Source organism: Staurois parvus, unplaced genomic scaffold (genome assembly GCF_062004578.1).
Source record: "Staurois parvus isolate SC_StPar_1 unplaced genomic scaffold, SC_StPar_1.0 ptg000449l, whole genome shotgun sequence".
Lineage (NCBI taxonomy): Eukaryota > Metazoa > Chordata > Amphibia > Anura > Ranidae > Staurois > Staurois parvus.
The window spans coordinates 345,800-370,142 of record NW_028318245.1 but is presented as its reverse complement, the minus strand read 5'-3'; the positions used below and the strand labels follow the sequence as shown (position 1 = coordinate 370,142).

The following is a 24,343-nucleotide window of genomic DNA, read 5'->3' as shown; positions in this document are numbered from 1 at the left end:
CCGCAGAAATCCAGCACCGTCTCCTGTGCCTGAAAAAACCCTCGAAAGATCGTCTCACCTCCTCGTCCCCCAGCAGAGACGAATTCATCCTCCAGATGCCCTTTCCTCTCATCGGCGTGTCTGAAATATTCAAGGTGACAGACAGCATAAGGTGATCAGAAAACTCCACCGCCCGACACTCAGGTGCCGAGAAGGCAGAGTTCTCCTTCAAAAAAAACCTGTCTATCCTACTCTGGCTATTACCTCTCCTATAGGTGAAGCCCATGCCATCTGGGACACTTTAAATCCAAGCATCAACCAGACCTGCCTCCCTGACTATAGCATTTAGAAAAACGCTGTCATATCCCAGCCTGTCAGTGAAGCCTCTCCTGTCCTTGGGCCTAGTAATGGTGTTAAAATCACCTCCAAAGACTACCAGCCGAGATGTAAAGAGGTAAGGTTTAATCCTCGCAAAGAGGTTCTTCCTGTTCCACTTGGACTGTGGGCCATAGATATTAATGAGACGGAGCTCTTGCCCCTTTACGAGAACATCCAGAATCAGACATCTTCCCGATCTCTACCTCAATTATCCGCCGACACGTTACCATGCCAGTAAAAAGCACCGCAACTCCGCTGTAAGGCTCAGCCGCAAGAGACCAGTAGGAGGGCCCACGCATCCACTCACGCATGGACATCAGCCAAGGTGGGCAACCTGGTCTCCTGCAAAAAGAAAATATCAGCTTCCATCCCACTGATCAAAAATAAGGCTGTTTCTCTAGCACTTACAGACTTCAGGCTGGCAGCATTAATGGTTGCCACCTTTTTATCGGAGCGGGAACTGCCATTAAGATAATTGAGAGGGACGTTTCTTAACCCTCCTCCTGACTTTTTTAGCAGGGTCCCTTACACACTTCAGGGGCCCTCTCGCCTCCTCATCCTCCATCGGAGAAGTGGGATCAAACTCACCCTCCTCCCCCCGATAGAGCTCCAAACCGGTTTTCCAGGGCCACCTCCCCCACCTCCAGAGAGGAGACTAACCCGCAGAGGATAGTACAGGCCTATTATGCCTACCCCCAGACACCTGGGACCACCCCTCCTCCTCCTGAGCCCCTACCGGGACAGAACCCTGGGACTCCTGAGGCCCCTTACCAGGCTTCTCCCTCCGCAAAGGCAAGAGCACAGGGGGAGTAGCTACAACTACGCTAGACCTGGCCTCCACCAACCCAGCCCCCCTAGCACCGTCCCTCAGCTGTTTCTTGTTCCTAGGAGGAGGGACAGGCATGCCAGAAGGGGCGACAGAGGACACAACCGGGGCAGATGGGGCAGAGACCAAAGAAGCCTCAGCAGCCTCCACCTCCCCCGCCAGGGTAGCTGCCAAAGCCGAAGCAGCCCTCACTAACTCCTCCCCCGCCTCCATGCGGGAAAACTCAGCTGCCAATTCTCCCACAGGGAGGTTATGGAGGGCTTCTGGGCACCTGTTGTACGAGTGCCCCTCTGTACCACAGAGGTTGCACTTGATGGTACTGCAATCTCTTGCCAAGTGCCCTATCTCCTGGCAGAGAGAGCAACGTACGACCGGGCAGGTGGCAGCAAAATGCCCCTTAGCCCCGCACTGGTGACAGACCCTCGGCTGGCCAGGATAGAAGATAATCAACTGATCCTTCCCCAAGAATGCAGAGGAGGGGACATGCTGGATAACATTCCCGACCACACGGAGGTGAACGAAAGCCGTCCACCCGCCGGTCCATATCCCCCGGTCATCCAGGACCTTTCCCAAGGGCCCCAACACATCTCCATACCTGCTCAACCAGACCTGGATATCCGCAGCAGGGATGGATTCATTCCGCACCAGGATTGTAACCTTCTTAATTAGGGACTGGCGGGACAAAAGCCGGGGGGTCAAGCCCACCCACCTGGGGCTGGACACAAAAGTGGCCTCATACCGCTGCCAAAATAAATCGAGTTGGTCAGGCCGCATGAAAGAAACATCATATTCCCCGGTCCCAACCGGGGCGATTAAAGGCAAAAATTTCACTTGCCCGGAACCCCATCTCCAGGATTCGGTCGATTACTTCCCTCCTACTAAAGGGGGGACTCTCCCGTCCACTTAATTTAGACTACATTACGTCTGGCTGCTAAAGTGGGTAGGTTGCCTGCCCTTGCCCTGGCTGACCACATGGGCACCGGACCACCCCTAACCGCCGCGGAGTAGCTCAACGCGGGCTTAGGAACACTTATACCAGGGGAGCCTGCTTCAGGAGGAACCACTGCACTGGCAGTCAAGACAGGGGCACAGGCTCTGAAACAACGGGACCCCGGGGAGCTGGAAGGCGGGCATCACTCACCCGGGCAGGGGAGCCCACCTGGACTTGACCCACAGGAGCCTGTACTAGGGGCTCAGAAGACAAATCCCCCTGAGGAGTAGTATGAGGCTGTATACCAGCAGCCGTCACGACCCCCGAGGGGGTGGGGCCCGGCGGGACTACTGGGGAGAGGAGACCCCTAGTCAGGATCGTGGGGCGGACCTGCGCTACTGACACTTTAACAGACATAACATTTGTCACCCCCATGCCCGAGAATACCTCACCAGTCCCGGTAGCAGAGTCCTGTCCATTGTGTCCTGAGGAAAGTTCCCCAGCCTTAGCCAGCACCTCCTGTGGAATGTGATCCAGCCGCACGAACGCGGCACACTCCCTGGCCACCGGCTTGGCAGGCTTGCGTGGGATGACGTCACTTCCGGCGTCCACTTCCTCCTCCTTGGACGAAAACCGGAAGTCCGCGTGACGCAGTTCCGGTCCTTCCTCCACTGTAAACTGGAGCTCGCCTGCCAGCTCCGCCTCCTCCATCCTTGTACCCTAATCCGTGGGACGCTGCCCAGGGGGGAGGGACACTGATGATTCCGCAACTGCACGCTCCTCCATATCAGGCCTAACCTCTTCTTCCACCGACACAGCGGGCTCAGCCAGCCCGTCTCCTCTCACCATCCTCCGGCAACTCCACTGTAAGATCCTCCACAGATGAGGCCTCCTTCACCGGGCCCCGCACAGCCGCTACCCTGCGGCTCCTCGCGGCCTTGAACTTGGCCTCATTAAGATACCGCTCACTAAGGGCCCCACTCTTGCGCTACAGTGCCAAAACGTATCGATCCTGCTGGGACACTTGGAGCACCAAGGCCTCCAGGCCTGGCTTTATCGCCTGCCTCTTGGAGGACAACACGCGTAAATAAGAGGTCCGCAGCTTCTTTAAATCAAGGGACAGCTTCTTAAGCTTTGCGCCGTCCTGCTCCACTAGCCTGATCCGAGCCGCCACATGCTCCCTGTATTGGGAGTAGGTCTCCCCCATCTTTGGGGCTGTTCCCAGGTCCTCCACTGCTGGGATTCGGAGGCCGGTACTAGGTGCCTCCGGGGTACTAATCTTGCTGGACCCAGGCCTAGGTCCCTCCTTCCTGCCTGGGCAGGGCACTTGGGGTCCCAGGCTTTGCGGCCTTCTCCTCTTCAGGACTAGGCCCAGGGCCTTCCATCCTGTCCGGGCCGGATAAATCACCTGAGGTCTCAGGCTTTGGGGCCTTCAGGCCAGTAGAACCAGACCCAGGGACCGACATCCCACCTGGGCTGGGTTGGGGCAGGCAAGCCCCAGGCTTTTCAGGCCCTCCTGGAGCTCAGCAGAGCAGCTACACACACAGCCTCTCCCCACAGAGTCAGGAAATGACTCACCTGCTGTGTGGGCTGCAGTACCAGTGCTGGCCAGCGGGTCACAAGGCAGGATGGATCCACCACAGCATGACACCACCACCAGCCTTAACCATTGATCAGCAGTTTTTGAAATACTCAGACCAGCCCTTCTGGCACCAACAAGCCATGCCACATTTAAAGTCACTTAAATCCCCTTTCTTCCCCATTTTGATGCTCTGTTTGAACTTCAACAAGTTGTCTTCACCACGTCTAGATGCCTAAATGCATTGAGTTGTTGCCATGTGACTGACTAATTAGCAATTTGTGTTACTAAGCAATTGAACAGATGGACCTCATAAAGTGGCCGGTGAGTGTAGAAAACAATGGGATTCCTATTGCTGAGACAACCAACCACAGAGGAGGTCTGTTCATAAGGGCTAATCTTAGAAACTTTAAAAATGGGAATGGGCTAGTAGGTGGTAAGAGCAGAGATTGAAGGCTCGTTCACACTTGACTGTTTTACCAACTCTTGCCAAACACCCCTATAGCGTTTGGCAAGCGTTGGTCTGGCGTTTGCGTAGCGTTTTTTAACGCTCTGCAAACGCTCCGCAAACGCCGCATGCGCGGTTCAGGGGCGGTTGCTAGGCGTTTGCCAAGCGTTAAAAACACCCTACAAACGCCTATAATGAAGTTTGAATGGTGTTACCGCTCCGCAAATGCCCCACAATTGCACCGCAAATGCCGGGCGTTTGCGGAGCAGCAACGCCTCCTGACTCAACCAGAGGCGTCCGTTTTGCCACGACGGTAACGTTCCCGTTAGAACAACACCATGCGGACCACTCAGTTCAGTCGGACAGTCGGGGGGTGGAGCCTGACTATGGCGGCTTGGAAGAGTGGGTAGCAAACACTCTCCGTTAGCCTCCCCTCGTCTATCCTCCCCATGAGGCCCCGATAGAGAGACCAGCTGCATGGAGGGTGAGCGGTAACTCACCCGCTGGAGAGAGGTCGCGGAGTTCCGGGGACGGCTGCGCTGCTGGGACCCAGGAGAGTGCCGGAGAGAGAGCCGGAGGGGGGACGCCTTGGGGTTCTCCACTGGCGACCGCCGGCGCCTGCAGAAGAGGAGTGGAGTTGCCGGTGAGACGGTCGGAGCCTGGATCCAGGAGAGAGCCGAGAGAAGGACGCCTCGTGTTTTCCTCTGGCGTCTCGTGGCGGCTTCGGAGGAGGAGTAGGGTTGCCAGGGAGACGCCAGTGAGACGGTCGAGACATTGGAGCGGCCCCGACACGTGGGAAGCCGCGGAGGAGTTCTGGGAGCTCCGAGTGTGATAAAGAGAGAGACTGCCCGGCATCTGAACAAGAGGGTGAAGAGGTGGAAGGTAAATTACATATTGCCCCACAATATACTATAATAGTCTCAGCTGCTTACCGTCGCCCTGTCTCCTCTATCCATCGTCCTGTCTCCTCTATCTACCCCCACCTCTAAACTATCTGCATACCATACCAGCTCTACAGTCTAACAATTTCATATTATCACCTTCTCAATATGGCTAAACCCTCCAACTTCCATATTTCTCCTATCTTTGTTATATTATTAACCCGTGTTGTATACTGCGCTGTATACCACCTATAATCTAAGGAGACATGTGATGAGAAGATAAACCATAGGAGTTCTATGAGACCCCTAGGAATCCCTTCAAGAGGAGACTAGAGGACACAATTACAGAGGAGGAACGCTTCTGGAGTGAAGTTCCAACGTGGAGGGTGAGTGATGACCGCGGGTTTTCCTGCAGGTCCTCTGTAACACTCTTTATACATTGGACTTGTATATTAGACTTTTATACGCATTGAGTTCACGTACTAGATTCCTATGTGCCTATAATAAGACATTGTATTAAATATTCAATCTGAAAAATAAAAGAAAAAGGAGATTCCTAGGGCGGGTCTGAAGATTGGGAGGAGTAAGAGAACAGGAGTTCCTTGAAATAAGAGTAAAAAGTTTCAAAAACAATATGAAAGGTAAAAATACCAAAGGGAGCGGGCCTAAGAACACCCAAACTGGTACGATTAAGAAGTATGTGTTACAAGGAAATGTTACCCCAGAAAGAACTCAGGGAATAAGTGAAAAAAGTGATTTGGAAATAAGCTTGGATAATAGCCCGAGACTTTCCCTGGGCCCAGTATATAATAGTCATATGGAAGGTACGGAACCGAGAGATCTTGAAAGAGATTTGCAAATACCTAATAAAAAAGAAATGGCGGAAATGTTTAAAGGCTTGTGTAGCAGGAGATATTAATCCTGTCTCATGGCTGTGATCTGCTGACTGGCCTCTCCTGTGTAACCTGACACTTGCCCTGACACAGACAAAGCAGTGAGGGATTTCAGCCCCCCCCTTTCTCCTCTCAGACTGTAAGAGAGAGAGAGCCAATTATAAGAGCCATTAAAGGAGCCAATGACAAGGACTCTTTCAAGCAGGAAGTGCAGCTGCAAAGCATTGTGGACGATGGAGTTTTGAACAGAAACGGCCTTATAGGCTGATATGGAGATAGAATAAAAATAAAGAACTACGAAAGCGATCATGCTTAGGGAGAGGAGAATGAGGGGGGCCATCTTGGGTTTTCTCCTGAAGGAGAGGGCGACTGCATGTGGCAGGAGAGAGATTGGACCTGGAAAAGAAGTGCTTTTGGGCAGTGCACTGGATGCTTGGTGATCTGCAGACAAAGGAACATCCAAACTGAGAGAAGTGGTCTACAGTACAGTGCCTACACTGACAGTGTGAAGTGCTCATCGTGAGGTGACCAGAGGAACCTGTCATTTTCAGGACGATCGTTTGGGCCTTTGCCACAGGATCTGGTGAGAGGGATTTCTCCCACTGTCAGATGACAGGAACATTGCACACATACAGAGACATCATACCTTGCTCATATTCACCAGGCACTGGGTTGTGTAGATGGCCCTGCTGAACAGACACCGTGTTCACTTTACTATACAAATACTGCCACAGGATTACAATTACACTTTAAGTGTTTAAGGAGTTTAAGTGCACCAACGAAAGTGGCTAGCTGAAGATCCCAACATTCATCCAGTTACAAAGAGACTAAAGTTACTGGTGCCATACGGGCACGCGCATGCGTAGTCAGGCCTCTATATTGCATGGTGTGTGAGGGATTAGCTTTACCTTGAAAGTAGCTATTAAGCATCATTTGGGTACAGTGTTTTCCTATTGGGATCATGGTGTCGGGGGTTAGAAGGGAGAAGTCTGACACAACAGAGAGTCATTCTTCTGCTCTCCTTCTGCTTGGACATCATGGGGCCCATTTTATGAAGAGGAGTTAAATCCACTTTGAGGGCGCCATGTAAGTGTTTCCTCTGCTCTTGGGGTTATTCATGGTTGGAATCCCCTGAAAGCAGCCTGAGTGTAAAAGTGAGTTATATTGCTTTCCGTCACAGTATTTGCTGTTCTCTTGATTCTCCTAACATATACCTGTTGTTAATGTTTATTACTTCCCATAGAGGTCTTACAGTAAAGCTGATCTCTGTGTTTTATTACAAAGTGTGTGCTTTTCATTGGTCCTTGCACTTACACTATTGCCAGGTGTGCCAGTGTGGGCTGAGACAGTTCTTGGGGTTGAGAGGCAGAGTGGCGGAGTGAACAAACTTAAGCAGCCCCTTCGGGGGTATCGCTACATGTGGGGGCTCGTCCGGGATAATTTCCAATACTCTGCAATCAACTCTTAAAGATAGCGCCATGCTGGACCCAGAAGTCAGCACCTCAAAGCCAGTGACATCTTCAGAAGAATCCCTTTCTCTGCTAGTGGCTGAGTTTGGCAAACTAGTTACAGGGCTTCTCGAGAACTCAGTAGGGTCCATCAATTACAGGTATCGCAAACTACAGTTCTTCTCGGGGAAAGTTCCCACACCTTCAGGAGAAGATGACTTTGATACTTGGATGGATCAAGCCATCCAAGCTGTGGAAGAGTGGGATGTGATTGACACGGTAAAGAGACAGAGGGTGGTAGAGAGCCTGCGGGCACCAGCTTCTGATGTAGTTCGAAACCTGAAACGGGATAAACCCACCTGCTCAGTTTCTGAGTGTCTAGAAGCACTCTGTGAAGTTTATGGGAGAGTTGAAGATTGCACAGAATTAATCTATCTCTTTCATCACACTTATCAAATGGAGGGTGAGAAGTTAATAAACTATGTCACACGGCTGGATAAAACCCTTCAACAAGTTTTAATGAAAGGTGGGATGAAAGCTGAAGAGGCCAATAAAGCCTTAATGCTACAGGTGCAAAGGGGAGCCCAGCCACTGGATCCCATTGTGCTACAACTTCGATCCAGGAGTCCAACTGACCTCTTCACTTACTCCAAATTCATAAAGGCTATTAGAGAGGAAGAAGCTCTCATTGCAGCCAAGGCACAGATACCTGAGTCTGCCAAGGGTCTTAAACATGGCGCTACAGCTTACATCATACAGTCTGGGTCTGCATCGGAGACCAGCTCAGATGGAGGGCCCGTCAGCTCTATTGACACTTTGACACAAGCTATAGTTCAGTTGGCACAGGCGCAAACTACTCTACAGCAAACATTCTGTGGAATTCAGAAAACAGTAGGAGAAGTGATGGAAGCCCATGCCGATATGCAACAATCACTTGAGGAAGTGAAGCAGACGGTGTCCACTCTGATCAAGGGAGGAAGGGGTGTTGTCTCCTCTAACGATAAGAAGTGTTATCGCTGTGGAGAGGTAGGCCATTTAATCGCTAATTGCTCAAATGAAGAGAACCTGACAGACCTTACAGCAGAGTTGGTGAGAGCATTAAAGAAGCTGTCTCTTGGAAAGTCGCAGAAAAACCTTCAGAAGGCCCCGGAGAAGGAGCAAACTGGGTGCCCATCTGAAGTAGTGAGCTTCATAAAAAAAGACAAGAGGAGACAGCAGCGGAAGTCCAACCCTTTGCAGAAGGCTCCTGTTGTTGTCTCTGAGCGACCCAGTGCCCCATTTACTTTGGCACATACGGCCCAGCAGCGGAAAATCAATGCACACCAGATGTCCAGCACTCAAAGGAGACTCAAACCAGATCAGAATTTTCACAAGAAAGTAGTGCGGATTCAGGCCACCAAACAGACTCAGATCCCCACCACCCCCAAGCTTCCAGACAGGCTAGTGGGACCTGCTCCTGTTGTTTCCATCCAAATAGAGGGAATCTACACTAAGGCCCTTTTGGATACTGGAGCACAAGTGACCCTTCTCTACCGGGACTTCTATGACAAGCACCTCAAGCACCTGCCCTTGCAGAAGTTGGAAGAGCTAGAGATATGGGGCATTGGCACTCAAAACTTCCCCTATGACGGTTATTTACCAGTCAGGCTGACTTTTGATCCCTCGGTGGCTGGGAAAACGGAGACTTTTGACACGTTAGCAGTGGTCTGTCCTCGCCCAGTAGGGGTCAGTAAGGGTTCCCTCATCATAGGAACCAATACTGATCTGGTCAGAAGACTGTTGATGCCTGTTGTTCTGGAGTCAGACACTTCAACTACAAGTGTGCACCCCATGTTGAGACAGACCTATCAGCGCCTGGTGCAAGAACAGAAGGCTCCAGCTGAAGGAGTGGGGAAGATCTGGCGTTTGGACCGAAGGGAGAAGGTGTTACAGCCTGGTGAAGTGGCTTGTTTACAAGCGTCCGTCAAGTTGAACTGGAAGCAACCAGGCCCTTTCATTGTCGTCGAGGCAGATGGCCAGAGGAAAGGTTCGGGAGTAGAGATAATTCCTGAAGTTGTTTCAACTAAAGCGTTACAAAGAAGTCATGGAAAAATCTCAGTTAGTGTCTGCAACATAACGGCCTTACCTGTGAAGATGCCAGCACGGATGTTGTTGGGACAAGTTAACCCAGCCACCCCAGTCTCACTATCTGATTTCGTGGGGGAAGAGAAAGATGGGATCCCTGCCAAGGAATTTTATCTGGAAAATTCTCCCCTTCCACCTGAATGGAAGGAAAGGGCCAAGGCTCAGCTTCAGGGATGGAAGGTTGCATTCTCCAAGAGTGAATTCGATGTGGGATGTGCAAAAAGTGCCAAACACCGAATACGTCTTAAAGAGGATAAGCCATTCAGGGAGAGAGTTCGACGGATTCCTTTAGGGGACTTGGAAGACCTGCGTGAGCAACTGGCAGAGTTGAAAGGGGCAGGTATAATCCGAGAGTCCCGGAGTCCATATGCTTCTCCAATAGTGGTGGTACGGAAGAAGAATGGTGCATTGAGGCTGTGTATTGATTATCGGACGCTGAACAGGAGGACCATTCCTGACCAATACACCACCCCAAGAATAGAAGACGCTTTGCAGAGTCTATCAGGGGCCAAGTGGTTTAGCGTGTTGGATTTGAAGAGCGGATACTATCAAATTCCCATGCACCCTGAAGACCGAGAGAAGACCGCTTTTATTACCCCGGTGTGGTTCTTTGAATTCGACCGCATGCCACAAGGCCTGTCCGGTGCCCCAGCCACTTTCCAGAGGTTAATGGAGAAGACGGTTGGAGACATGAACCTGATAGAGGTATTGGTGTACCTAGATGATATCATTGTCTTTGGCAAGACTCTGGAGGAGCACGAAGAGCGTCTAGAGAAGGTACTGAAGAGACTCCATGATGAGGGGTTGAAGTTATCCCTGGAGAAGTGCCAGTTCTATCAACCCTCGGTTAACTACCTTGGCCATATTGTGTCTGCTGATGGAGTGGCCACCGACCCCCAGAAGCTAGAGGCCGTCACTTCCTGGCCAAGGCCTACTAATGTGACCGAACTTAGGTCATTTCTAGGATTCTGTTCCTACTACAGAAGATTTGTTGAGGGATTCGCTAAAACAGCTCGCCCACTCAACGAACTACTGAAGAGTGGAGAGGAAGACGATGACCCTGATCTGCCAAAACCTGTTCGATCAGCTGGAGGTCCTAGGAAACCCAGAGAGTCCATTGAAGAACAGTGGACTGCTCAGTGTGAAGAGGCTTTCAGACAGCTGAAGTGGAATCTAACCACTGCTCCAGTTCTAGCCTATGCAGACCCAACCAAGCCATACGAGCTGCATGTTGATGCTAGCAGAGATGGGTTGGGCGGGGTGCTGTATCAAGAGCATGACGGGCACCTTCGGCCTGTTGCCTATGTGAGTCGGAGCTTGGCACCCACTGAAAAGAACTATCCCACACACAAGCTCGAATTTCTGGCTCTAAAGTGGGCAGTAGTGGATAAGCTGAGAGATTACTTGTACGGTGCTGAATTTGTGATCAAGACCGACAATAACCCTCTCACCTATATCCTCACTACGGCGCAGTTAGATGCCACAGGTCACAGATGGCTGGCTGCCTTATCTGAATTCACTTTCAGTCTGAAATATCGACCAGGAGTTGGAAACAAAGATGCGGATGCATTGTCAAGAAGGCCTCATTGTTCCAGGGACTATACTGAAGAATGGACTCAGCTGACTCCCGAAGGGGTACAAGCCTTATGTCAAGGAGCAGAACACCAAGCTGGAGGAGGATCCAGGGCCAAAGACCTTGGAGTGTCAGCCGCTGGTGTTCCCAGATGTTACTGCAACGTCACCCAAGTCGGGGATGAAGGCCTGCCAAAACTCTCCAAGAAAGACTTGCGAAGGGATCAGTTGGAAGACCCTCTCTGTAGCTTGGCATTGAAAGCCTTGGAGAGCCAATGCCCTGACTTGCTCCTCACTGACTCCCTTAAGGAAGCCCGTCTACTACACCGAGAGTGGGATCGGTTGCAGTTGCACCAAGGGGTGGTCTACCGAAGGGGCCCCTCTGGAGATCCTGGAGAAAGATGGCAGTTGTTCCTGCCAGAAAAACACAGAGAGACAGTATTAACTGCTTTGCACGATAGTCATGGTCACTTAGGACCCGACAGGACCTTCCACTTGGTGAGAGACAGATTCTACTGGCCCTGCATGCGAGCTGAAGTTGAGGGTTACTGTCACTCCTGCATTAGGTGCATCCAAAGGAAGACTTTGCCTCACCGAGCTGCCCCAATGGGCCACCTTCAGAGTCAGGGACCCATGGAGCTGGTATGCATTGATTTTCTAAGCTTGGAGCCTGATTTGAGTGGACAGGGAAATATCCTAGTAGTAACTGATCACTTCACTAGGTATGCCCAGGCTTTTCCCACGAGAGACCAACAAGCACCCACGGTGGCCAAGATCTTGGTGGAAAAATTCTTTGTGCACTATGGTCTACCTCAATGCATCCATTCTGATCAAGGGCGAGACTTTGAAAGCAGTCTCATCAAGAAACTGTTAGATCTTTTGGGCATCAGGAAGTCTAGAACCACCCCATACCATCCTCAGGGAGATCCCCAACCAGAGAGATTCAACAGAACCCTCTTGAATATGCTTGGGACTCTGACTTCTGAGAAAAAGCAGCACTGGAGCAAGCACATAGCAGCTATCGTGCATGCTTATAATAGCACCACAAACGATGCCACAGGATACTCTCCCTATCGTCTGATGTTCGGGCGCGAGGCCCGGCTGCCAGTAGATTTGGCTTTTGGCACGTCCATAGACCGTACCTCTGCAACCTCACACAGAGGATATGTGGACCGCCTGCGGAAAAGTCTGAAGGCTGCCTATGACAAGGCCCAAGCTGCCTCAGATGCCCGAGGACAGAGAAATAAAAGAAACTTTGACCTCCGGGTGCGAGTGCAGGACTTACAGCCGGGTGACAAGGTGCTGCTGAGAAACCTGGGTGTTCCTGGAAGACACAAATTGGCTGACCGGTGGAAATCGCAGCCCTATGTCATCTGCAAACAGCTGCCAGGACTCCCAGTGTACCAGATCCGGCCAGAGGGAAGCACAGGCCCGCTGAAAACTTGGCATCGTAATCATTTGTTGCCTCTATCTGAAGCAGTTCGTGTTCCACTACAGCCAGATCCACAGTCATCATCCAGGGCCCCCCAGAGATCTCGGCCAGTGACTCGGTTTCAGTCTTTGCTTCAGCCTGCAGAAGATGGAGACAGCGAAGATGAAGAGATGGGAATGGATTGGCTGTGGTTGTCTCAGATGCCTGAATCTGCTATCCCTCCTTCTCCTTCCACAGTGATTGACACCGGGATACTCAGGCCCGATGCTCCTGTGTTTGTGCCTCGGAGTCCACTAATTGAAGAGCTGACAGACTCTCAATCCTCTTTGATGACAGCAGAACCTGCAGACTTTCCATCCTTTATTGAAGAGGAAGTTAGAGATGAAGCTAAAATGCAGGAAGAGGAGAAGGTTGATGATGAAGAAGAGACCCGTGTGCTTGCAACCCCAGAGCCTAAAGAACAGCGAGAGCGTAGGGTTATTCACCCACCAAAGAGACTAACATATGATACTTTGGGTGAGAGCTCTGAAGAGGTCATTCTCACTGCAAAAAGGACTCTTGAAGCACCTGATCCTTCCACCGCAGACTTGGTGGTTGACAATACTGACTCACCCCCTGACACATCTGGCTGGGCCATTCCAATTAAGGTGGCTTGTAGGCGGGACAACCTTCCATCCTATGTTAACTGGTGGGAGGTTCCTCTGCCAAGATTTTATGAGAATGTAAATTGTTTGATTTCCTGTGTGTACTAATTTGTTTTCTCTGCGTGTATATATCAAGCATGTACCAGGTCAAGGATTGTTACTGCCTTTGGAGGACCAAAGGTTCTTTGGTGGGGGGAGTGTGTAGCAGGAGATATTAATCCTGTCTCATGGCTGTGATCTGCTGACTGGCCTCTCCTGTGTAACCTGACACTTGCCCTGACACAGACAAAGCAGTGAGGGATTTCAGCCCCCCCCCTTTCTCCTCTCAGACTGTAAGAGAGAGAGAGCCAATTATAAGAGCCATTAAAGGAGCCAATGACAAGGACTCTTTCAAGCAGGAAGTGCAGCTGCAAAGCATTGTGGACGATGGAGTTTTGAACAGAAACGGCCTTATAGGCTGATATGGAGATAGAATAAAAATAAAGAACTACAAAAGCGATCATGCTTAGGGAGAGGAGAATGAGGGGGGCCATCTTGGGTTTTCTCCTGAAGGAGAGGGCGACTGCATGTGGCAGGAGAGAGATTGGACCTGGAAAAGAAGTGCTTTTGGGCAGTGCACTGGATGCTTGGTGATCTGCAGACAAAGGAACATCCAAACTGAGAGAAGTGGTCTACAGTACAGTGCCTACACTGACAGTGTGAAGTGCTCAGGTGACCAGAGGAACCTGTCATTTTCAGGACGATCGTTTGGGCCTTTGCCACAGGATCTGGTGAGAGGGATTTCTCCCACTGTCAGATGACAGGAACATTGCACACATACAGAGACATCATACCTTGCTCATATTCACCAGGCACTGGGTTGTGTAGATGGCCCTGCTGAACAGACACCGTGTTCACTTTACTATACAAATACTGCCACAGGATTACAATTACACTTTAAGTGTTTAAGGAGTTTAAGTGCACCAACGAAAGTGGCTAGCTGAAGATCCCAACATTCATCCAGTTACAAAGAGACTAAAGTTACTGGTGCCATACGGGCACGCGCATGCGTAGTCAGGCCTCTATATTGCATGGTGTGTGAGGGATTAGCTTTACCTTGAAAGTAGCTATTAAGCATCATTTGGGTACAGTGTTTTCCTATTGGGATCATGGTGTCGGGGGTTAGAAGGGAGAAGTCTGACACAACAGAGAGTCATTCTTCTGCTCTCCTTCTGCTTGGACATCATGGGGCCCATTTTATGAAGAGGAGTTAAATCCACTTTGAGGGCGCCATGTAAGTGTTTCCTCTGCTCTTGGGGTTATTCATGGTTGGAATCCCCTGAAAGCAGCCTGAGTGTAAAAGTGAGTTATATTGCTTTCCGTCACAGTATTTGCTGTTCTCTTGATTCTCCTAACATATACCTGTTGTTAATGTTTATTACTTCCCATAGAGGTCTTACAGTAAAGCTGATCTCTGTGTTTTATTACAAAGTGTGTGCTTTTCATTGGTCCTTGCACTTACACTATTGCCAGGTGTGCCAGTGTGGGCTGAGACAGTTTTTGGGGTTGAGAGGCAGAGTGGCGGAGTGAACAAACTTAAGCAGCCCCTTCGGGGGTATCGCTACACTTGGAAAAATCAATAAAGCAGGAGATGGGGATGATCCGCGAAGACTTGGGACAATTGTTAACTAGGGTGGAGGAAATAGAGGAGAAGGTTCAGGCCCATGCCCAGGCCATCCCAAAATTAGAGAAGTGGATAACGGAAGATAGAAAAGAACAAAAGAGATTACTTTATATGATGGAAGATCAACAAAATAGAGAAAGGAGAAATAATCTCAGAGTAAGAGGAGTCCCGGAACTGACACGGGGAAGATTTAAAAGAGCTAACTGCCAAAATTTTGATCTCCATAATGGATAAATCGGATGAGGAGATGCTAAAATTGGATGAAGTATACAGGATTGGGAAATATCATCAAGAAAAAGGGGTAGAAAAACCAAGGGATATAATTGTGAAACTCCATAACTACGGAGATAGAGAAGAGATATGGAAAAAGATTAAAGGAAGAACAAATATTACATACGAAGGAAAAAATATTCAAATTTTTGCAGATTTAACAGCAGAGACTCTGAGAAGGAAAAGATCACTGAAACCCCTACTAGAAGTGATGAAAAAACATAATGTGAAATACAGATGGGGCCGGGACATAAGTTTAATTGGGTGGAGGGATGGAACTACAGCTATATTAAGATCTCCGGAAGATATGGAAGACTTTTGTGATAAATTTGGACTGCAGAGACAAGAGATACCTGGTTTGGAAGTGGGGGATGGAGAGGTGGACAGCTGTGGGTCAAGAATGTGGCAGCTGGTTAAAAGAGGAAATAGAGAAACAATAGATAAGGGGACACCGGGGAGGAGCGGGGGAAGGTGAGCGGTCATGGTCAGAGTCGAACCCCTATAGAGGGATCAGAGGTGGAAAATGATCCGAAGGCATAGGAGGCCTGGGGGGGATGGGGAGGTGGGAGGTTGGGGGGGGAGGAGATCTCAGGGGGGGAGGGTTAGGGAGGACGGGGTTTTTAGGGGCAACACTCTGCATAATGGAAGAGAAAGAGATAGGAAAAGAGAGAGAGGATAAGATATGATAGATGGAAGATCTCCGATTTATAATTTATAATGTAAAGGGATTGAACTGTCCTGGGAAGAGATTTAAATTATTTAAGGAGCTACAGCATAGGGAGGCTTCGGTGGTATTTCTGCAGGAGACACACCTAGAGATTAAGTCAAATATAAAGTTGTACTCTAGAAATTATCCAACATGGTTTTATGCGGATTCCCCAATCAAGAGAGCTAAGGGAGTAGCAATAGGGATTGCAAAAAATGTAAGGCTGGAGATAGACGAGAGAGAGGTAGATCCTGAGGGGAGATTTCTGTTCTTAAAGGGTAGATTACAAGAGCAAGAATGTACAATTGTAAATATTTACTGCCCAAATAAAAGACCAGAAGTTTTTCTGAAGGGTGTCCTGAGAAAACTGATGGCCTTTAAGAAGGGACGTTTGATAGTGGCAGGGGATTTGAATTTTTGTATGGACCCACAAATGGATACGACATCTTCTGTGCAAAGAGAGGGAGGTAAAGCTTTGAGAATCCTGAAGAGGGTGATCCATGAGTGTCAACTGGTGGATATTTGGAGAGTGATTCATGGAAAAGAGAGAGATTATACCTTCTTCTCCAAAGCACACGAGATGTACTCCAGATTGGATTATATATTAGTAGATCACCAGCTTATAGAGTTGGTGGATAAAGTAGAGATAGAGGCGATGTCTTTTTCGGATCATGCCCCTGTTTCACTGAAAATGAGGTGGAGAAGACGATTGACAGGTGGGATAGGTTGGAAGTTGAACGAGGCTCTCCTCCTGGATCAGGAGGTGGATCGAAAACTTAGAGAAGAGATTGAAAGATACTTTCAAGAGAATGAGACAGGGGAGGTGTCGGTGGCTACAGTGTGGGAGGCCCATAAGGCTTATATAAGAGGTATCCTGATTGCGTCCGGGGCAAAAAAGAAAAGGGAAAGAAGAGAAAAACTTACTGGGTTGTTAAAAGAAATAGCTGAGTTAGAGCAGTTACATAAAAATAAAAGATCAGAAAAGATAAGACAGAAGGTGATAAAAAAGAAAGAAGAACTAGAGCTACTGATGGAGGAGAAGAGAAGAGTCTTTAATAAAGTTGCAAGTGAGAGATATAAATGGGGAGATAAACCAGGAAAATATTTAATGAGAGCCTTGAGGAAAAAAAAAAATAGGAATTATATAGAGAAAATAAAAAACTCCAAGGGGGAAATGGTTCACTCTACTAAAGAGATCATCGAGGTGTTTAAAGAATATTACAGCAAGCTATATAATATTGCCTCCCAAGACCCAGTAAATATAAACGGAAATGAGAGAAGAGAGAAAAGAAGGGAATATTTAAAAAAGGCAGGATTACCGAAGTTAAGTAATGATCAACTGAATTCCCTTGATTTGGAAATCACACAGGAAGAAATAATAAGAGCATTAAAGAATACTTCGACGGGGAAAAGCCCGGGCCCAGATGGTTACACAGTGAGATACTATAAAAAATACAGTGACCTGTTAATACCCAAACTGAAGAAATATATGAACGCCCTGGGAGGAGAGATGCAGATGAGAGGGGCCCAGGTTGATACAAAAGGAGGAGAAGGATCCCTCTCAGTGCTCTAGCTATAGACCGATATCACTCTTGAACATAGACACCAAACTATATGCAAAGGTCCTAGCAAATAGATTAAAAGATCTTATGCCAGAATGGATCCAGGGGGACCAGGTGGGTTTTGTCCCAGGGAGGGAGGGCAGAGATAATGGCCTAAGAACGCTGTTGCTTATCCAGAAAGCTAGGAAGGGGAAAACCCCGGTAATAGTACTTTCGATCGATGCTGAAAAGGCATTCGACAGAATGGATTGGAGTTTTATGATGGATACCCTAGAAACTCTAGGAATAGGAGTAAGAATGAGAGAGTGGATAGGGAAGCTGTATAGAGAGCCCTCAGCGATAGTAATGGTTAATGGTGAGAGGTCGGAACCGATTAGAATGTCAAATGGAACTAGACAGGGATGTCCATTATCTCCATTGCTGTATATATTGGCATTAGAACCATTATTGGCAACTATTAGGAAGAATCTAGATATAAAAGGAGTGCAGATTGGGGAAGTCGAACATAAAGTAGCTGCCTATGCGGATGACCTATTGTTCTATGTGGGAAATCCTAGGATAACACTCCCAAATCTAATGAAGAACTTAAAGGATTATGGGGAGCTATCAAAATTGAAAATCAATCCAACTAAAACTGAGATCTTAAATGTAAACCTGTCAAACAGTGAAAAAGAAAAAATACAAAAAGAATTCCCCTTTATATGGAAAAACAGAGAGATAAAGTATTTGGGGGTGAAACTTTCTGCTTCATGTACAAACCTGTATAAATTAAATTATATCCCACTCTTAAATGAGATTAAGAAGGAACTAAGGAGATTCGAGGGATGTAACCCATCCTGGATAGGCCGTATAAACCTGATAAAAATGATAATAGTACCAAAAATCCTCTATAAATTTCAGATGATTCCAATCAAAATCCCGGAGGTCTTTTTTAAAGTAATAAAAAAGATGTTAACAAAATATATATGGAAAAATAAAAAACCTAGAATATCATATGACTTGTTAAATAGAAATAAAGAGAGAGGAGGCTTGGGAGTGCCAAATATTAAGAGGTACTATAAAGCAGTAGTCCTAGCGAGAATTTATGATTGGACACATAATTTTGAGGGGAAAAGGTGGGTTCAGATTGAGAATGAATTAAGTGGAGTTACTTTGAAGAGAATTATATGGGCACCAGCACAATATAGAGGGCTAAAAGATACCACGAGTGTTTTTACATTAAATGTTTTTAAAGTTTGGGATAAATTGCATAAATTTATGAAATGGGATTTTAACTCGCAATTAATTTCACTGAGGAATACGGATTATTTTCCTCCAGGTAAGGAGGAAAGTACAGGGAAATGGATTAGAAAAGAAGATATCCAACTGAGAGATATAATGGAAGGACAGGAATTGAGAACACTTGGGGATTTGAAAGGGGATAAAAGGGAACTTTTTATTAAAATAGATGAATGGAAATATCACCAATTAAAACACTTTGTCAGAAACCTCCCAAAACCGTTGAGATCGAGAGAGGATTGGAACCTGTTTGAGAGGTTGTTAGAAACACGGGGTGACGGGAGGCGAGGCACTGCAAAAATTTATAAAACCCTCACTGAGTTAGACACTTACACAAAACCAAGGTATATAGGTAAATGGGAAATAGATCTGGGAATAGAGATAGATGAGGATAAACAAAGGAAAATATATAGATTAATACACGAGAATATAAGTATGAGAGAGGTGGAGGTAAATTATAAATGTTTAACGAGATGGCACATTACACCGAATATTGAGTATAAGATATGTGGGGAAAATTCACTAGAGTGCTGGAGGGGATGTGGAAAAATAGGCACATTATATCATATATGGTGGGAGTGCCCAAAGATTCAAGGTTTCTGGGAGATAATTGTCCAAGTAATTGAGAATATCTCTGGGATAAAGATAGGACTGGACCCAGCAGTATGTCTACTACATAGTACAGAGTTATGAGTAAATAAGTACAAGGATTCGGGTATATGGTGCTATCTAAATGCGGCGAAGGGTCTGATACCTAAGATTTGGCATAGACCAGAGGTGCCTAAGATAGAGGATTGGGTGGAAAGAACTAATCAAATTTGTAAGATGGAGAGATTGTGTTATATGCAGGAAGACAGGATGGGGTTGTTCTATAAGAGGTGGAGAACATGGGAAGAATACATGGTGAAATATATGGAGTAACTATGTGAGAAGGATAGAAGGTTTTAAATTCCCTATATTCGCGTATGAAGAGGGATAATTGAATTATGCAGAGTGGGTGGGTTTATATGAGGTTTTTTTTTTTTTTTTTTTTTTTCTTCTTTGGGTGGGGGGGAAATTAGATTAAGGAGGGGTGGTAAATGGGAATAGAGATAGTTAAAAATGTTATTAAAGATATGTAAATTTGTATGAGAATAATGCTGAAATGTGCAATATATATGGAAAATAAATAAAATTTAAATTAAAAAAAAAAAAAGAACAACACCATGTGCTGCAATGTGAAGAATTGTCCGAGGCATTTGGGAAGCGGTAAAAACGCTTCCCAAACGCCTTTCTGCCTCCTGCACACAACGCTAGTGTGAACGTAGCCTTACACCCTGATAGAGCTGTAACTCAGCCCATTCCCTGATTGCAGAGCTGATTTCAGGAACTCCAAGATGTGGTTCACCAAAGGCTTCCTCCATATTCTATGAAATATGGTTTTGGTTGACTTTGGAAGGGTAGCTTTTAATAAAAATGAAAGGCTGAATTGTGGCCTCCTGTCCCCCTCAGTTTCTACACCATTAAATGAAGACATTTTAGACGTGGAAGGACCCAGTGTGCTTGAGTCAGGAGATCTTGCCTAAAGAACATTGGTTTTTGGGAGGATATCTGCATCTGTGGTAGCAGAGGAAACCAGGCCTCCTCGATCAAATAAGTAATTGCCAGCACTGCACTCACTGAACCTTCAGCAAAACCATCTTAAAACTTCCAGTGCCAGTGTGGGATAATGGATTGTGAAGGTTTGGTTCCACTGCTGGATGAAGAACCACGTTCTTAGCTATGTCAGGCTCTGAGATGGTACCAGGTGGCTCTTCTCTTGTCACACTTGCCACTCCTGAGATCCAGCACTAGGCCTAGTCTCTGGAGCACAGGTGCCTGCGCTTCCGGGTCTTCACCTGGAGCAGGTGCCATAGGAGACAGTTCTCCTGACTGATGTGGCTTTAAGTTACAAAACAATGAGGGCTCGGTGTTCGATAAATGCATCTCTGTGCTACAGCCAAGCCTCCTCCTGCTACTGCAATCATCTGTGTCCTCATGTCAACTATGTCCTCCATGCCAGTCTCCAGTCCCTGTGCCATGTCAGTGACTGTGATTGCCTAAGACTCCAGGACACCCTGAGCATCCTCTTTGACCCTGGACTCCAGAGCTCTCTGAGCATCCTGTGTGATCTCCATTTCTCCAGAGCTGCCTGAGCATCCTGTGTGATCTCTATGACTCCAGAGCTCCCTGAGCATCCAGTGTGATATCCTTTACTCTAGAGGTCCCTGAGAATCCAGTGTGATCTCCATGACTCCTGAGCTCCCTGAACCTCCAGCATGATCTCCATGACTCCAGACCACCCTGAGAATCCTGTGTGACCCCTGTGGCTCCAGAGCACACTGAGAATCCAGTGTGATCTCCATGACTCCAGAGCTCCCTGAGCATCCAGTGTGATCTCTATGACTCCAGAGCTCCCTGAGCATCCAGTGTGATCTCTATGACTCCAGAGCTCCCTGAGCATCCAGTGTGATCTCCATGACTCCAGAGCTCCCTGAGAATCTAGTGTGATCTCTATGACTCCAGAGCACCCTGAGCATCCAGTGTGATCTCTATGACTCCAGAGCATTATGTGTGACCCCTGTGTCTCCAGAGCTACTTGAGCAGCCAATGTGATATCCATGACTCCAGAGCACCCTGAGAATCCAGTATGATCTCTAGGACTCCAGACCACCCTGAGAACCTTGTGTGATTTTTATGATTCCAGAGCACCCTGAGAACCTTGTGTGATCTTTATGACTCCAGAGCACCCTGAACATCCACTGTGACCCCTGTGACTCCAGACCACCCTGATAATCCAGTGTGATCTCCATGACTCCAGAGCTCCCTGAGCATCCAGTGTGATATCCTTCACTCAAGAGCTGCCTGAGCATCCTGTGTGATCTATATGACTCCAGAGCTCCCTGAGCATCCAGTGTGATATCATTGACTCAAGAGCTCCCTGAGCATCCAGTGTGATCTTTATGATTTGAAAGCTCCCTAAGAATCCAGTGTGATCTCCATGCCTCCAGAGCTCCCTGAGCATCCAGTGTGATGTCCTTGACTCAAGAGCTCCCTGAGCATCCAGTGTGATCTTTATGATTTGAGAGTTCCCTGAGAATCCAGTGTGATCTCTATGACTCCCGAGCTCCCTGAGAATCCAGTGTGATCTCTATGACTCCCGAGCTCCCTGAGAATCCAGTGTGATCTCCATGACTACAGAGCTCCCTGAGAATCCAGTGTGATCTCTATGACTCCAGAGCATCCTGAGAATCCAACGTGATCTCTATGACTTCAGACCACCCTGAGAACCATGTGTGATCTTTATGACTCCAGAGCACCCTGAAAATCCACTGTGACCCCTGTGACTCCTGAGCATCCAGTGTGATCTCTATGACTCCAGAGAATGCTTTGTGATCCCTGTGACTCCAGAGCTCCCTGAGAATCCAGTGTGACCTCTATGACTCCAGAGCTCCCTGAGCATCCAGTGTGATCTTCATGACTCCAGACCACCTTGAGCATCCAGTGTGATCTTCATGGGTCCAGAGCTCCCTGAGAATCCAGTGTGATCTTCATGACTCCAGACCACCCTGAGCATCCAGTGTGATCTTCATGACTCCAGAGCTCCCTGAGAATCCAGTGTGATCCTCATGACTCCAGAGCTCCCTGAGAATCCAGTCTGATCTTCATGACTCCAGACCACCCTGAGCATCCAGTGTGATCTTCATGACTCCAGACCACCTTGAGCATCCAGTGTGATCTTCATGGCTCCAGAGCTCCCTGAGAATCCAGTGTGATGTCCTTGACTCAAGAGCTCCCTGAGCATCCAGTGTGATCTTTATGATTTGAGAGCTCCCTGAGAATCCAGTGTGATCTCTATGACTCCCGAGCTCCCTGAGAATCCAGTGTGATCTCCATGACTACAGAGCTCCCTGAGAATCCAGTGTGATCTCTATGACTCCCGAGCTCCCTGAGAATCCAGTGTGATCTCCATGACTACAGAGCTCCCTGAGAATCCAGTGTGATCTCTATGACTCCAGAGCATCCTGAGAATCCAAGGTGATCTCTATGACTTCAGACCACCCTGAGAACCTTGTGTGATCTTTATGACTCCAGAGCACCCTGAAAATCCACTGTGACCCCTGTGACTCCTGAGCATCCAGTGTGATCTCTATGACTCCAGAGAATGCTTTGTGATCCCTGTGACTCCAGAGCTCCCTGAGAATCCAGTGTGACCTCTATGACTCCAGAGCTCCATGAGCATCCAGTGTGATCTTCATGACTCCAGACCACCCTGAGCATCCAGTGTGATCTTCATGACTCCAGAGCTCCCTGAGAATCCAGTGTGACCTCTATGACTCCAGAGCTCCCTGAGCATCCAGTGTGATCTTCATGACTCCAGACCACCTTGAGCATCCAGTGTGATCTTCATGGCTCCAGAGCTTCCTGAGAATCCAGTCTGATCTTCATGACTCCAGACCACCCTGAGAATCCAGTCTGATCTTCATGACTCCAGACCACCTTGAGCATCCAGTGTGATCTTCATGGCTCCAGAGCTCCCTGAGAATCCAGTCTGATCTTCATGACTCCAGACCACCCTGAGAATCCAGTGTAATCTTCATGACTCCAGACCACCCTGAGCATCCAGTGTGATCTTCATGACTCCAGACCACCCTGAGCATCCAGTGTGATCTTCATGACTCCAGACCACCCTGAGCATCCAGTGTGATCTTCATGACTCCAGAGCTCCCTGAGAATCTAGTGTGATCTCTATGACTCCAGAGCACCCTGAGCATCCAGTGTAATCTCTATGACTCCAGAGCATTATGTGTGACCCCTGTGTCTCCAGAGCTACTTGAGCAGCCAATGTGATATCCATGACTCCAGAGCACCCTGAGAATCCAGTGTGATCTCTAGGACTCCAGACCACCCTGAGAACCTTGTGTGATTTATATGATTCCAGAGCACCCTGAGAACCTTGTGTGATCTTTATGACTCCAGAGCACCCTGAACATCCACTGTGACCCCTGTGACTCCAGACTACCCTGATAATCCAGTGTGATCTCCATGACTCCAGAGCTCCCTGAGCATCCAGTGTGATATCCTTCACTCAAGAGCTGCCTGAGCATCCTGTGTGATCTATATGACTGCAGAGCTCCCTGAGCATCCAGTGTGATATCATTGACTAAAGAGCTCCCTGAGCATCCAGTGTGATCTTTATGATTTGAAAGCTCCCTAAGAATCCAGTGTGATCTCCATGCCTCCAGAGCTCCCTGAGCATCCAGTGTGATATCCTTGACTCAAGAGCTCCCTGAGCATCCAGTGTGATCTCTATGACTCCCGAGCTCCATAAGAATCTAGTGTGATCTCTATGACTTCAGAGCTCCCTGAGCATCCAGTGTGATCTCTATGACTCCAGAGCATCCTGTGTGACCCCTGTGACTCCAGAGCAACTTGAGCATCCAATGTGATCTCCATGACTCCAGAGCTCCCTGAGCATCCAGTGTGATCTCCATGACTCCAGAGCTCCCTGAGATTCTAGTGTGATCTCTATGACTCCAGAGCATCCTGTGTGACCCCTGCGACTCCAGAGCTACTTGAGCATCCAATGTGATCTCCATGACTCCAGAGCATCCTGAGAATCCAACGTGATCTCTATGACTTCAGACCACCCTGAGAACCTTGTGTGATCTTTATGACTCCAGAGCACCCTGAAAATCCACTGTGACCCC

At 48.1% G+C, this 24,343-nt stretch overlaps 1 protein-coding gene across 5 annotated transcripts in view; it reads right to left on the bottom strand.

The window, feature by feature from the left end:
* LOC149453185 (uncharacterized) overlaps positions 1-24,343 on the bottom strand; it is a 199,431-nt gene that overhangs the window by 14,353 nt on the left and 160,735 nt on the right. The window contains exons 1-2 of one of the 5 annotated variants that reach the window (XM_089688332.1): positions 2,567-3,983; positions 59-120 (exon numbers count right to left, since the gene is read on the bottom strand). The exons of 3 other annotated variants lie outside the window; for them this stretch is intronic. The gene's annotated coding sequence lies outside the window, so the exon portion shown is untranslated. Of the gene's footprint in view, positions 1-58; positions 121-1,128; positions 1,397-2,566; positions 3,984-24,343 lie in introns of those variants that run through there. One more of the 5 variants, XM_089688333.1, reaches the window with a different exon arrangement.